The sequence below is a fragment of the Mauremys mutica genome, chromosome 14 (assembly GCF_020497125.1).
Source record: "Mauremys mutica isolate MM-2020 ecotype Southern chromosome 14, ASM2049712v1, whole genome shotgun sequence".
Classification (NCBI taxonomy): domain Eukaryota; kingdom Metazoa; phylum Chordata; order Testudines; family Geoemydidae; genus Mauremys; species Mauremys mutica.
Window position 1 is genome coordinate 30,756,436 of NC_059085.1, and position 15,610 is coordinate 30,772,045.

The window sequence follows — 15,610 nt, forward strand, 5'->3', positions numbered from 1 at the left end:
TCTTTTTCTTTCACTTCTTGTATCCTGTCTCACCTAGATCGTAAACACCGTATGGCAGGGATTGTTTTCCTTGTTACTTGTCTGTAAAGTGTCCAGACAATGGAGCCCTGCGTCTGGATTGGGGTTTTCAGGTGCTATCATAATATCAGATGATCTTACTCCATATATAATTTAAAACATTCCTACTCCCTAAAAACTGTTTCCCTACAAAGGTAACCCTGCCCCAATGGGATTGTGAATTGAATCTCCAACTCACAATGGCCCTTTGAATATTTTTTTCTTTAATTCTCCAGGGACCTAATTCTACCAACCCAGAGTGCCTGAGGCTCCCTGCTCTTTCCCTGAGACCAATGGTACGCAGGAGGAAGTAGCTTTAATCTGCTGAGCTCACGAGCATTGTGTCCCTTCCAGCCCAGGGTGCTTTAGTCCATCTGCTTACCAGGCTGCCCCCTTCCACATTTTGTTCCTTCTCCAATGGTAGTGCCTGTGCCATTTTTTTTCCTCTGCATAGAGTTGTTGGCAATGCTGAATTAACCACAAAGTACAAAAGTCATGTTCTTTGGGGTCTGGCTATAAAGTCACAGAACAATGTGAGTGTAGCTGAGGAAAACCTGTGGAACAGACTGAGACATGGGCAAATTATCTCCACCCGATGCATGCTCCAGTGGATGGATCCAACCCAAACACTAAAGTAAGCTCTTGGGATTAGAGACCACCCAACTGCCTCTTCTGTGTTTATTTTTGGGTGGCTGGATATTAGGTGGACAGATATGGTCTGCTGCTGCTGGAGCACAGGTGACAGGGAAAGGGAATGATTTATCCACTGCATTCACTGGGAATCCAGGGAGCAGACAGGTCTTCACTACCACCATGCTGGTTCTAAGGCTGATGGAAAAGGGGAACTTGGGCCATGGTCATCTCCCCCTGGTTCCTAACTGTGTGTGTTTGGGGGCAGGGAGTGAGGCATCTGCCACTGCCATTAGTTTTTGAAGGGTGGGCCTGGCTGTACTTTTCTCTGGAGGTCCACAAAGTGAAAAGACTCAGCCACTTCTGCTGTTCACTGAGCAGCCTGGCATGGGGACCATGGCCCCTGCCTCTGGCTATGGAGAAAATACTGCCAGTAGTTCTCAGACAACTAAAGACAGGGTGGACAAGAGAGGTCTGGAAGAGGGATCGGTCTCTAGCTCCACCTCACCTGCTAGAGCAGGGGGTCATGCAAACTCCTCCCCAGCAGAGGGCCCTGGATGGTAGGGCCACTCGGCCTCCGCCCTACCAAGCAGAGCTGGCCAGGGCTTGCCAAGCGGCAAAATGTTGAGGAAACTTTCTAGGAAAATGTGTAACTTTGAAAAATAGCAGCCGATGGGGTCAGCACCCCCAGGGTTCACCCACTTCTACTAACAGCCCTGGCAGGAGGGTGGGGCAGGAAGGATCCCCCCCAAAATGAGGGCCCCATACTGGGCTGGAGCTCCCTCCACAAATGGGGTTCTTTTGCTGGGGTGGGAGTCCCCCCACAATTGGGCCCCCCCCACAATCGGGGGCCCCCTGCTGGGGTGGAGCTCCCCCCTGCTGGGGTGGGAGTCCCCCCACAATCGCCCCCCCCCACAATCGGGGGCCCCCTGCTGGGGTGGAGCTCCCCCCTGCTGGGCTGGGAGTCCCCCCACAATCGAGGCCCCCCTGCTGGGGTGGAGCTCCCCCCTGCTGGGCTGGGAGTCCCCCCACAATCGAGGCCCCCCTGCTGGGGTGGAGCTCCCCCCTGCTGGGCTGGGAGTCCCCCCACAATCGGGGCCCCCTTGCTGGGGTGGAGCTGCCCCCTGCTGGGCTGGGAGTCCCCCCACAATCGAGGCCCCCTGCTGGGGTGGAGCTCCCCCCTGCTGGGCTGGGAGTCCCCCCACAATGGGGCCCCCCCTGCTGGGGTGGAGCTCCCCCCTGCTGGGCTGGGAGTCCCCCCACAATCGGGGTCCCCTGCTCGGGTGCGGCGGCCCCCCACACACTCAGGGGTCCCCTCTTCGGTAGCCGCCGAGCCCCCCTTCCCTAGTGCCCCCCCCCAGCCTGAGGAGACGGAGCAGTGGGTTAGCGGGTGGCCCCAGCCGCAGTCCCGGCAGTGTGGGTGGCCTCGCCCCCAACACCCGTGTGTGTGTGGGGTGGGGGGGGTGGAGCCAGGGTCCCAGAAGACCCCCCATGGCGGGGTGCGGGGCGCGCCCCAGATGGCCGCGCCGCCGCCCGGGCTGCTCGCAGCCACCCCCCCGGGGCAGCTGGGCAGAGGGACGGGGCGCCGGGCTCCTCCTCAGCGCTTCCCACGCGAAGAGCCCGGGAAGAAGCAGGAGCCTCCAGCCTATTCCTTCCTCTACCCCTGCCTCGCTCCCCCTCCCTGCCTCCCTCCTCCCGTCCCCTCCTTCCCCCGCTTCTAATTCCTGCCGCCCGCTCCCAGCCTCATTCCGCCGCCGCCGCCGCCAGTGGAGTGTAACAGGCGGAGGATGCTGCGGTGTCTGTTCAGTGTCTACTTGTGAATGGGACTTGCCTCCTCGCCCTCCGCCGCAGGTGACCCGGGAAGCAGCCAGCCCGGCTGGACTCCCAGGTAAGGCTCGGGGCCGTGCCCCCGCTGCACCGCGGCAGCCGGGAGCTTTGGCTGCGGGGGTCGCCTTTGAGGATGGGCATTTTGGGGGTGGGGTGGGGCGAGGGGTGAAGGCGGCTGCCGGGCGAGGAGCTGCGGGGCGGAGGGGAAGAGAAGGCGCTTTTCTGGTGGTCGATGGAAGCGGGGTCGCTGTCGATAGCCCCCCTGCCCAGTGGCCGAGGGAGCCGAGCCGGGAGGCTGCCTCCGTGTGCGCTGGAAACTTGACAGCAGCGAAAGGCTAAGGAGATCTGTGCGGTGGGGAGCGCCCCCGAGCCCCTGGAGGGGACGGGCAGGCGCGCACACCCAAAATAGACCCCTTGATTTTGGCCTGGGGGGGGGCTTGAGTATTGGGAAAGCCGTGCAAGGGGGTCCTGGAGCCATCGCCGGACAAGCACAAGCCACATCTGGCAACTCTTATCCCTAGCTCCGGAGCAAATCTGGCTGCGTTTCTCTGCCTCAGCTCGGTGCCACTGGAGCGGACTGGCTTCCAAAGGGGGAAGAAATCTCCTTGCGATTCAGTATTTTGTTCAATCTTTGCGTGTGCGAGCGTTCAAAAACCGGTCCTCCGGATAAGCAGGCATTAAAAGAAACGAAGTGAAAAGCAGCTTTTCCCTTGCCATGGTAGCTCCCAATCATGAAGTGGATATGCAGAATGCGAGCGAAAATAGGAGTGCATGAAATGAAAGATGCTTTCTCCAGAATAGAAGGGGGGGGGGGGGGAAGGAAGCGAACAAGACTTTGATTTTTTGCTTGTTTTTAAATTCATGCAGCAGTAGTCACAAGATACTAAGATGGTATCTATAGACTGGGTTAGTCTAAAAATCATCATGGTCTATATGTAATCACAATCTCAATGAAGGTAAACTAGATGAAGCTTTAAGACTGCACGTCCACATACATACCATTAACTTTTAGAATAAAATCCCTTCCTCTGTAATCCTCCAGGAGCACATATTGCAATCTGACATCATAGTAAATGACTTTACCTTTCATAGATATGCTCATATGTTATCTACCCTTTTAAAAATATGGCCAGGATAGGACTGAAATAAGCCAGTTAGCATATACTGGGGAATCCTCTTTGTACCGTAGCAAAAAAGGGCACAGTGTGACTGTGTAATACAGTATTTACCTAACGAAGTATCTACGACAAAGGATTCTCTTTAGTAACAGGAGTCACTAATTCAGAAAATAGCCTTTAATTTGGGGGAAGTTCATTTGTTTTTCACTTTCCAATGGTTTGTAACTCATTGGAAAGGACTTTCTTCCTGTTGATTTGTGTTGATGGTATAAGAAGTTCACAGACCATCAAACCTCTATTAAGAAGTCAAATATTTATAATTATTTAATAATAAAACTGTTGAATGCAAAAAGCAATAAATAATTCCAAAGCAAAGATGCTGAGATATGTCTGGTGAAGCAGGCAATATACTTATTTTTTTAAAGCTTGCAATATTTCCAGATTTAGTAGTTTCCTAGGTAAATATCACATTTTTTCTCTAGTCCAGTTAAAATGTCAATAAATAAATGTTGTATTTAATTAGGCGGTTTTGCAATAATTAATCTGAAGTGGGCATAAATCAATTCCTTTTCCACTGGGATTTGAAACACAAGTCAATGATCTTTTGGGTCTTTGGATTTTTTTTTATATGGAAATGCAAATGCAGATGTTTTCTTATGAGCAAAAATTTTATAGCACAACATCAGCAAAATTCTTGATGTTGGGAGATAAGCAATACAGAACAGGAGAGAGAATAATGCAAGCTAGAGCAAAGGAACTAAGCTTCATATCTTTATTCCAAGAAGCCTTTTTTCCCCCTACCACATTTCTTGTACCTATTAAACCCTAGAAAACAGAAGTTTCTGATTGCTCTTCCAAAGCAGTTTCTCTTGCAATTGCAGGAGAACAAAACAATAAAGTTACAAAACAAAGGACTACAGATCTTACCAAGGAATGTAGACCTCTATAGGAAAACAAGTTAGAAATCACCTTGTGATTCGGATTTTCTGGTTGAAATATTGAATTTGTATTTAAACCTGAAGCTTGGTACTCTAATATGAAGAAATAAATATGATTGGAATATGCTATTTGTAGACTTTTCATAGCAGCTTAAACTTTGCTGAAATACACAAAGTCTGCTTATATAAGTGTTTTTGTCTGTAAAAATTATGATGATCTGGACTAGATCATTATTACAGAAGCAATTATAATAAACTGTGTTAATAGATAGGATAAGTAATTGCAATTTGTGATTAGCAATTTTTGAATGAAGACCTTTATAGAAAAACGTTGATTGAGAGATTGGATGATAAAATTAAATTATTTCTGTTGCACAACACATTTGGAGCAATTATAAGGGTTAGAAAGAATTTCATGATTTTTCTGCAAAAACATGTTGTTTTTATGTGTTATGTGAGTTCAAGTGCAATTAGCATACCATTTTAATAAAGTTTGAAGTATTGCCTTTTGTTCAGTTCAGGATATATGTATCAACTTTGGAGTTGCAGTAGCTTAGGAGGCTACATTTTCCACAGGTCATTTAAAAAAATAATGAGACTAAGCAGAACATATTTTTACTACAGTATTCTTAAAAGGATGTTCTTTTTAATTCAGGTATTGAGCCATTTTTTATTAAAAAAATATAATGCAATTGCAAACTTTTTTAAAGATTAGTTCTCTTTTTTTGCTTAGTGTGTCTCTATTAAAATTATTTGAATCAGATATTTTGCCATCAGATGTTAGTGTGTGAGAAATAATATTTTCACTTGTTTCACCTGAAACCATTAAGCAACATTCTACATATTTGTTGGTGGCAAAGCCTTGGTATTTGTATGTAAAGCTCAGAATCTATAGGCAATTTCTAATAACATGACAACTCTTTTTTTTTTAAATGGCACTTTGGTTTTCACGGTCCCTTTCTTGGGCCCAATTAAAAGCCCATTAAAGTAAACGGAAGTATTCCCACTGACTTAAATGGACTTTGGCTCTGGCCTTGATGCATGTGATTTAAGAGGGCTTCATTTTATAGTTAAGTACTGACATCTCATTTCACTGTCTAACTTATTCTCCGCATTCATTTTTTTTCTCAATGGTACTACTAATAAGTTGAACAATATTGAATGTATCAAGTGTATATTGTTAAAATTCTCCCAGTGACATGAGGGTGCAGGGGTGGGGGTAGAGGGGAGTCTCTAGTTGTGTATTTGAGTTATATTGTTGAAGATCAGGGGGTTCCAAAACATTCTCCTAGAAAGTATAGTTATTTTTTCATTTTGAATACTGTGCTCCAAAACTGCATATACAGGATTACTAAACCCTGTTGTTGTTGTTGTTGTGTAAATAGTTTGAAGTCATTAAAAGATGGTTATAAGACTATATTTGATACATTTATAAATTAGAGAATTTATTTGACTAAAAGATCTCAAGTTTTGGATGTAGTTTTTACAGTACTTATATTTGTTATGGTCTCTGGATCAGTTTAAAAATTATTGTTTTTTTTTAAAGTTATAGAAGTATGAAATCAAGAAGGAATTTATATCAAATTCCTCCAGATTTACTAAACTGGACATTATGTAGTTTAATGTCTCTGAAGTAACTGTGGTAGTAAAGAAATTATAGCTGTAAATCCGTTTCTTTCCTGTATAAAGATAGCTGGAAATTTGGGGCACTCCAAATTTGGTAATTGTTCTTTCAAAGGCATTAAACTTGTGAGCACTAGAGGGCACTGATGCTCTTTTCTAAATCACTTCTGTGGCCCATCTGCTTCTCAGGGCACTATGAAAAGACGTTTTGTTACTACCAGCATTGCAGGCCCTCTCAGGGGAGACAGAATTCAATCTAGCTGTGGTTCAGGCTAATGCTCAGGCAGTTTGTCAGGATTAACATCTTTCTAGTCAGTGGATCGTGTTACCTTCAGCATCATATTACCACCTTGGAGTTCAGTACAAAGTTTTGAAATCATGTAACTTTAGATTGTATGAGGAGTGACACAGCTGGAGTCTAGGTGTAAAATAAACAGTATCTGTTCTCCCAGCAGCAATGATTTTTAAGGGATTTGCTATCTTCTTCCTCTGTCTTCCAAAAAAAGCATCAATTCATGCTATGGGAAAGGAAACAAATGTAGAGACAGAGAGAGGAGAAAAAGTAATATGATAAAAATTACTGGTAATACTTGGATAATATCTTAGCACATTCTTCCCAGTGATGGAGGATATTTGAAAAAGACTGAAAGACACTTTAGATTAGAAACAGACATGCATTTTATATTCAAATGCACAAATTCTGCTCTTATTTACACTGGTGTAAACTGATGTCATTAGAGTTCCTCTGAGTTTACATCAGTGTTACTGAGAACAGTATTTGGCCCACAGCCCCCAGCTGTCATTTTGCTAAACACTTTGGGATACAGAATTCAAAAACATATATAACTGATACTTAGGGTGATCAGATATCCCATTTTTAAAGGGACGGTCCTGTTTTTTGGGACTTGTTTTTATATAGGCGCCTATTACTCCCACCCCCGACCAGTTTTTTTCACAGTTGCTATCTGGTAACCCTATTGATACTTGAAAAAATAAGCCATTACTAATAACATGCAGAAATGGCATATAACAAAATATTGATTTTAAAATGGTAATTATTGGCATGTGAAATTGTAAATCAATCTGTAGTAAGTACTATGCATACAATTTCTGATTCCAGCGTTTGTCTCTATTTGGGCTGAAAATCAGACATATGACCTGAAGTTTAGATGACTTACAGAAATTTTAGCATATGATTGCAAAACCAGAAATTCCCATGGATACAGTTTAATGATAGTTACAAGGTCTCATTAAATCATATCAGTCAGTTAACTTCAAATATAAATCATACAAGTTATTCTATAGTAGTATGTAATGATTAGAGAGAGCTGCTACATACTTTAAGAGAAAATGATGATTGCCCCTGCACAGACATACATGGGTGCAGAGTCCCTTTCCTTCCCCATCCACAGTGCACCTATAGCATCCATAATGCTCTTAGCTGTTGTCAAAGTGGATGATTTACCTTGCCAGTGGTGCTCAAAGGCCCGCAAGGGAACGTCTAGGTGTGGTTGGTTCATCTTTAGTGCCTCCCCACCTTGCAAACCAGCTAACATTCAGAGGCTGATATCAAGTCGAGCAGCCAAGACTGCTGCTGGCTCCTTTGTGGAAGAAAGCATTATCCCTTCCTCTGCTTGACAAAGACATAATGCTTTCTACTGTAACTGGCTGGGTGGTGCTGTGGTTTCCAAACCTCCAGGCTCCATAGTGCTCAGCTGGCTCCAGGAGCTGTAATTTAGCTCTCAGTTTTAAAATGCTGTTTTAAACAAATGCTAGTTTGTTGCTTCAAACTTTTGCAATGAACAAGAATCCTCTGCCTTCTGAATCAGCTAAAGAATTCATCAAAGTTCTTAATTGTATTGGAATGGATACTGAGTTGAAGTAGTAAAAATCAATCTAAATGGATTATAGGAGCAAGGATTAAATGAAGGGTGGAAAAGAGGATGCAGGGTTTTCTGAAATAGCACTGGTCAAACACTACTGTACATTTCCAAGAATAAATTATTGTTATAAGGATGACTTAGCAGCTCATCACAAAAAAATATATGAAAAAATACCACAATGGGGCAGATATAGAATAGCAACATTATGAACTAAGTATGCCACTCATTAGAGATTAATTAATATTTTTGTAAAGCAAACAACATTGAACAGAACTCCTGTTGATACATTTTAAACAGAATGAACCCAAGTGTAGAAAACATCAATATATCTAAGATGTAAATGCATTTGAGATATCATGTTACTGGAGAAGTAAGAGACCATATTGGCTCTCTCAGTGGCAGAGCTCCCATTGATGCCAATAGGAGGCAGGGACCACATTGCTCAAAGGCTGGGATAAAATAGAGAAAGAATGAAGTTCAACATCCTTTTAAAATACAATTTGCAGAATTTTAAGGTTTGTGCAAGGTGACAATTTGATAGCACTAAGAACTGAGCTGCATTTATCCGCCAGACATGTACAGCACCGACAGTGCAAGTTTCCCCATGCTGCACAAGCATGGCTCAATCCTGTTCTAGGGAGAGTCTAGATCTAAGAGGTTACATCATCCTCTGTACACACAACTCTCGGTCACCCCAATGAAACTGGCAACTGGGGGCACCAACTGGGATTTTATCATATGGACATTGTATCTGCTTGGAACAGGACTGAGAGCACCATTTCATTTCAAATGCAGCGCTAAACATCTACAGTCATTGCCAATTTGGGCCAGGTTAAAAAAGAAGCCTTATCCTGTTACCTTTCTCCAGACCCATCCAGTCTGTTGAAGAGATGCTTCAAATGTATTGCATTTCAGTGGTCATACATTTTGCATAATACCTGCTAATAAGTATTATCTGTTTGCTTTTGTATTTCTGCATAAACGGATGATACAGAACCCTTGTTGGAATGTAGTTTTTATCCCAGTGAATCTACTGGTGTGTACTTTCAAATAAAATAATCCAGAAACATATTGAGTCTCAGTGGTTAAGTTAAATAGTTAGTTGCATGCATATCATTCTGCCAAGAATAAATCATAGTTGAGTGTAAACGAGATGTGATAGCTCTATTGGAATTAGACTAAACCCTATTTCCATGAATGCTAAACTGTTGTATTAATACACACGTGTCGGCATAAAGTCATACATTTAAATGGTCGGCCCCACCTTGATTGAAAGTAATTATCTCAAAGATCTTGGCTGCCCCTAATGAATGAATACTATGTTATCCCCTTCACCTTTTTTTCACCTACTAATTTAATTTTGTATGTGGACTTGTGACAAACAAAATAAATGGATTCTGTGTAAACTTAGTCTAGAATTCCATGTTAAAATGTTAGTACCAAATTAAAAAAAATACTGTGCAAAGAATAATTTAAACTATAATTAGTCCTTGGATAATTAGACTCAGATTCAAGCCTTCTGTTTTTCTTAAGGTAATTTCAACACACACACATATATATAGATATAGATATATATATAATTTCTAAGGCAATTATTTCTTAACTCAGACAACTTTTAATTTGTTCTATAAATGTGAAATTCAACAATTATGCCTTGGTTTTAGCTAATTAATTAATAATTGAACTAATAAACTTTATGATATAAGGATTTTAAGTAAACATGTCTCCTCTTTTTGGTATACAAACCTGTAATAATAGTATTAAGAGCAAATGGTTCTAACTGGTATTTTTTAAAAAGTTCTTCTTGAATAGTTAGGGCTAAGTTTCTTGGGTTTTTTTATTATTTTTTTTTTAATTTTTAAGTTCCATGTGATTAATTGCAACATTTCAGCAGCTGTGTGGTTACTTTAGGCTAGTTTTTGATTCCCTTAGTAATTTTAACTCCACAAGAAGTTCCACTGACTTCAGTGAGACTTCTGTGGCGTAAGGTACAGCTCAACATGAATAAATTAATCATAGCCCTTTAGTAACAGTTGAATTTCTTCAAATCATCCTTTTGGATTTTCATGGATCTTTGTGGATCTGGCTGAAGGCAAAGTTTTCAGATCAGTACTTCTACCAAGCAAAGAGTCAGTCCTTATTTATGGTATACTTGCTGATATACTGCCTCTAGTTAGTCGCTTATGGCTACCATGAAGCTCATTTTGGCTCACTAATCAAGATGGACTTGTGTTTTTCTTTACTGGAAATAATTTGGAACTAGGGTAGTGACTCTAATAACCATTTAGTGAGGAATAGATAATACTGGGTTGAAATGGCAGGATGTTGTCAGATTAATCCAACATATGTACCAGCATGTCAAATATACTGCATGTGATCCTCCTATCATTCTGTCATTAAGAATGAGCAAACTGATACAGCTAAAATACAAATCAATTAAAATTTCATCCAAAATTCCAGTGAACCTGAACAGAGTATCATTTGAGCATAACCCTGATTCCCTCACTGTTTTCCAATTGTGCATGTTTTTTTTGCAAATGTCCACCTAAGACGTAATAGTGTAAATTGTTGAGATGTACCATTCTTGCAAGATTTCAAGCCCAGATATAAGAGGTTCAGAGAATTTGAAGGGGTTTGAGTGGCTAATATCAGTGTCTGATTGGAAAGTATGTTTTCTTTTTTATTGATTTTCACAGTTGTGCAAAATTATGGATTTTAAACTTGTTTTATTTTTATTGATTTTAAATTTTTAAAGTGGTGGGAAATTGTGGGAGTGGGGTCAGTCAGATAATAATTATTTCATGACATTAGACATTGAGATTCAAAAAGTTAAAGCTTTATAAACATTAAAACACATTGTCAACACCACATATCAATATATATATATATATATATATATAAGGTAAATATCCTTAAATCAAAAGCTAATATGTTCTCAAGTAATATTATTTTTACTTTGGCTGTAAATGTCAATTATTTTAGATGAAAATATTTTTGTTGATTTATGTACACCTCTACCCCAATATAACATGACCCGAAATAACACGAATTCGGATATAATGTAGTAAAGCAGTGCTCCGGGTGGGCAGGGCTGCACACTGCGGTGGATCAAAGCAAGTTCGATATAATGTGGTTTCACCTATAACGCGGTAAGATTTTTTGGCTCCCGAGGACAGCGTTATATAGAGGTAGAGGTGTATATATGGTGAAATAAACATTTACTGACATCTACGAATAAAAATCTAATCCTTCCAAGCTTCATCATATTCCAGTTCCAGTTAGAACTTGTAGCCCGGAGAACAAGTCTGATCAATATGTATTGCAATAGTTTTCAGTGGGGTTGCAATGCTAGATACTATTTATTGCTCTAAAGTGAAACACACTATATTGCAACAGCAATATATTTTTGCAAATGAAAGGCCAGAACAAGTACTAAGAGCAGTAGTTGAAGGTCAGACTAGATTATCATAATGGTCCTTTCTGACCTGAGAATCTATGAATCTAAGAATTGGTTAATATTCATGTGAAATATGATGATTCACAAACAATGGAGGCCCACTGACTATTTGGGCCTAATAGTCAACTTTCAAATACTGAATTTATTGCACTTTTTAGAGGAAGAGAGATGTTGTGCATTTCAGGAAAGAATCTGTTAAAAATTAGTTAGTGCCAAGCCACTATAAAAAAAAATAAATTTGCAACTTTCAGATCTATCTTGAAACCTTCTCTTGCACTCTTTCTGTGTCCTCTCCTTTTCCACATAGGATCTTGCCAACAGTTTCAAAGAAAAGATGGACAAGATCCACTATGACCGCCTCTTATGCCCCTTCTCTCTAGCACCCTTTTCACCTTCCTCCTCGTTATCTATTCAGGGACTTCCTTTCCTTCCTCTTTCACATGCCCCAATGAAGCTAGTCCTTCCTGCCACTTGATCATCTTTGCTTTACCAATCTGTCTCTTCACACATAATCTGTCTCTCTCAGTTCAATCCTGGATTTCTACCGATCTCTTGGACATCTACTCCTCAATGTCTCACTAGCAACATAAATATAACATGGCCAAACTGAGTTCATATCCTCACTCAAATCGCCCATTCTCTGTAGACACCGCCAATGTTCTTCCTGGCCTATAACTCTGCTCCCTTTCATTGCACATCCTAGTGTGTCCAAATACTGCCACTCCTTTCTGCATGCTGTCTATAAGATCCAACCTTTTCTTTCAGTCCAGATTGCAGGTTCAGGCAGTCATCATCCCTCCATCTTGCTGATTAACATAACCACTTCCTCTCTGGTCTCCCAGACTCCCACATAACCCCTCTTCAGTCCATTCAAAATGCTTATTCCAAGATCATATCCCTTGCCAATTGATCTAACCACATCACCCCCAATAACTCCACTTCTCTAGAGCATAAAGTTTTAACTTCTTGTCATTACCATCAAGAACTCATAATTTTTGCCCCTCTTCATTGCCAAACTTGTTTCTTTTTGCATACCCTCCCTTCCCATCTCCTCCATCACAGATACCAGCCTCAGTACCCCATTCATCCATTTCAGTGGCAAACATCTTTTGTGCCTTTCTCTATACTCTCCTGTCCCCAACATGTCTGGAGTGCCCTGGCTAAGCTGATCTGAAAGTCCCCACCCTCTCCTTTTTCAAGCCATTCTTTAAGAACCGCTTCTGCTATCAAACCTAGATGAAATTAACCAGGATATCACTTTATGAAATAAATACCCCCTCAAGCTCATCTTTTCAGTACTGCACGTTGTGCACTGGTCATAACTGGATATTTGGGTAATCTTAGATGCTACCCTAAACTTCTTTATTGTCTTGTTACCTGCCTGTGGCTACACATTGTCTAGGTTGTAGGCTCCAAAGATCAAGGTCCTTGTTGTCTTTCTATTTTGCTAGGTGCATGCAAGTTAACAGGTGCAGATAGTAATAATAAATAATAACTTTATACCGTGCTTTAATAAATTCCTATCTTAGTTAATTAATAACCAACAAAATCCCACTTTTAAGTAATATGATATTGATGCAAACTGATAAATGATGAAGCAATCACAGAAAAAAATGGTGTTCCACCTTAACTCACTCTCCCATCATTCTTAAATTGATCTGTTGTGCCTAGGTGATACATCTTGAAACCTTCTCTTTGCAGTATGTGGTTCAACTGGGATATTTACAATTAGAATGGCAGAAAATTATGGATATAGTTTCACCTTTGCATCACAGTTTTCAATTTGTTTGCTGCTTTTCAGTGATGTTGGAACATATACCATGCTGTAATACCACCAGTACCGATGAACTGCATTGATGCATGAAACCCACAGGCTGTCGCCATACCCCAATAGGGTTCAGTAATGCTGTAGCTTATGCAAAGGCATCTTATGATAGTAGGTGGAAACTGGGACTATCAGATATGTAAGCATTCTGAAAGATGAAAACCAAAGCACATTTTTAAATGCTAATATGTTGAATACCCCTTTTAGATTGACAACTGGAGATATTCAGCACATATTTGGAAAATAACAGAATTTTGCACTTTATGTTCAGAAGTCCTCTTTAAAAGGAGCTATGTCAGTGCACAAGTTGGACAAGTTGATTTTTTTAAATTAGTTATATAAGTGGAAGAGAGCCTTTGAAACGACAAATCTTTACACTTTGTCAATTAAAATTAGTCAAATTGATTAAAAGAAAATAAATGTAATCATCATTAGTTCAGGCAAAAAAATCTCTTTACAGGGAAGTGTTTAAGTGTGTGTTTAAAGCTGAGCACGTGCTTATGTGCTCTTCTGAATCAGAGCCTAATTTTATTTAAACTAAGAGATCATGATAGAAATGTAAACTTCAGAGATACAAATATATCGCCATTCTTAGAGGTGGGTCAACAATGGAACTCCCTTTGTTTCCCAACATGGACAATAGAGTAAATTAGGACATAGAATTGAACTCGTCCTGGATTTAGTTTTCCAATATTGAAAACAAGCCACCCTCAAATTTTCTTATTTTTGTAATGTCATACTTTATATATTTATAAGTATAATTGTTTCTTTTTACATGATTAGGGAAGGCTTCAGCCTTAATCAATTATGAAAAAGTTATGCAGTTTGCAACAAAGCCCTCTGGAGCAGTATATCATATATGGTATGTTATGTGATCAGCAGGGCCACTCAGAGGATTCAGGGGGCCTGGGGCAAAGCCCATAAAAAAAGCTGTAAAACTATAGAATATTATATTCTCATGGGGGCCCCTGCGGGGCCTGGGGAAAATTGCCCCATTTGCTCCCCCCCCCCCCGGGCGGCCCTGGCAATCAGCATCTATTTATGTAAATAGTAAATGGATTAAAGTCTGCCTACAGTCACTCTGGTGTAAGTCAGTAACGCCCTGGACATTAGTGGAATTACTCTGATTTGCACCCGTGTTAATGAAGAGGGAATTTGGTCCAGTATTTTAAACCATTTTTTGTTATTACCTCAGTTTTTACAATAACCTAAATGTCGGCATATTTTTATGACTAAAACCACTTTTGAAGCCAGCTGCATTAGGCATGCAATCCACACACTATCATATGTGAGAAATTGCACTAATATAACTTTAATTTTCCAATCAAATTGAACAAGAAATGAGTTTGGCTGAAATAATCAAGTCTATAGCGAAAATGCCAACTCTGATACTTACCAAGATGTGATAGTTGCTTGTTGTCTTGACCTTGGGTTTTTTAATGTTTAGCTAGAGGTTGAAAAGAGTGCTAACTGTAATTACTCCTTTCATAAGGTTCTGTAGGTCATAGTCTGCAGCAGACTTGAACCAGATTTTCTACCTATATCAACTTACTAACTGGGTACCAATCTATATTTTATTCTCATAGCCATTAAATGCTCTTTTTATGACCAACATTAATTGACAATTCAGTCTTTTTTAACTTCCTTTTAAAAAATAAAATAAATCAGCATGTTCTTCCTTTTGAGTGTGGTAGATGAAGGGAGATTTGTCTAATAACTGGATTGTTTAATTTTTTTAATATTTTTTTTACTTAAAATGTGAACAAAGCCACTATTTTCAGGTTAAAGGTCTAAAAAAAACCATGCGTTTTCCAGGGCTGGAATACTTTTTTTGCTTTAAGAAATAGTCCTATTTTTTCTTCAAAATTTGTATATTTTCACCTGAAAACTATTCCAATTTTATTAGACATGGGCCCATTTTCAAGTTCAATATGAAATGCATAAATCCTTTAATGTTAGAGGTTAATTTCCTTAGAAATATTTCACCACCTGCAAATACCTCTGACAACTTTTTATTCTCTGAGTCACTCTTTTGGACAGTTTCCTATATCATCGGTCATTTACTTATGTATACAGCACCTGTGACAATGGAGTAAATAAAATATCACATTAAACATTAGCCTGCTCTACCATTCTCCCAGAATCATACATATTTTTCCTTTGGGGCTTCTCAAAAGGCCACAAGTTTTATTATCCAGCAAATTAGTAACATATCAAATGTTTTTAATGCAGTCATGAATTTATATCTATAT

The 15,610-nt window shown here is 40.4% G+C and overlaps 1 protein-coding gene across 1 annotated transcript in view; it reads left to right on the forward strand.

Moving 5' to 3' along the window:
• The first annotated feature begins 2,426 nt into the window (after positions 1 to 2,426).
• Positions 2,427 to 15,610, forward strand: part of CDH11 (cadherin 11) — a 102,774-nt gene continuing 89,590 nt past the window's right edge. The window contains exon 1 of the mRNA XM_044987397.1: positions 2,427 to 2,575. The gene's annotated coding sequence lies outside the window, so the exon portion shown is untranslated. The remainder of the gene's footprint in view (positions 2,576 to 15,610) is intronic.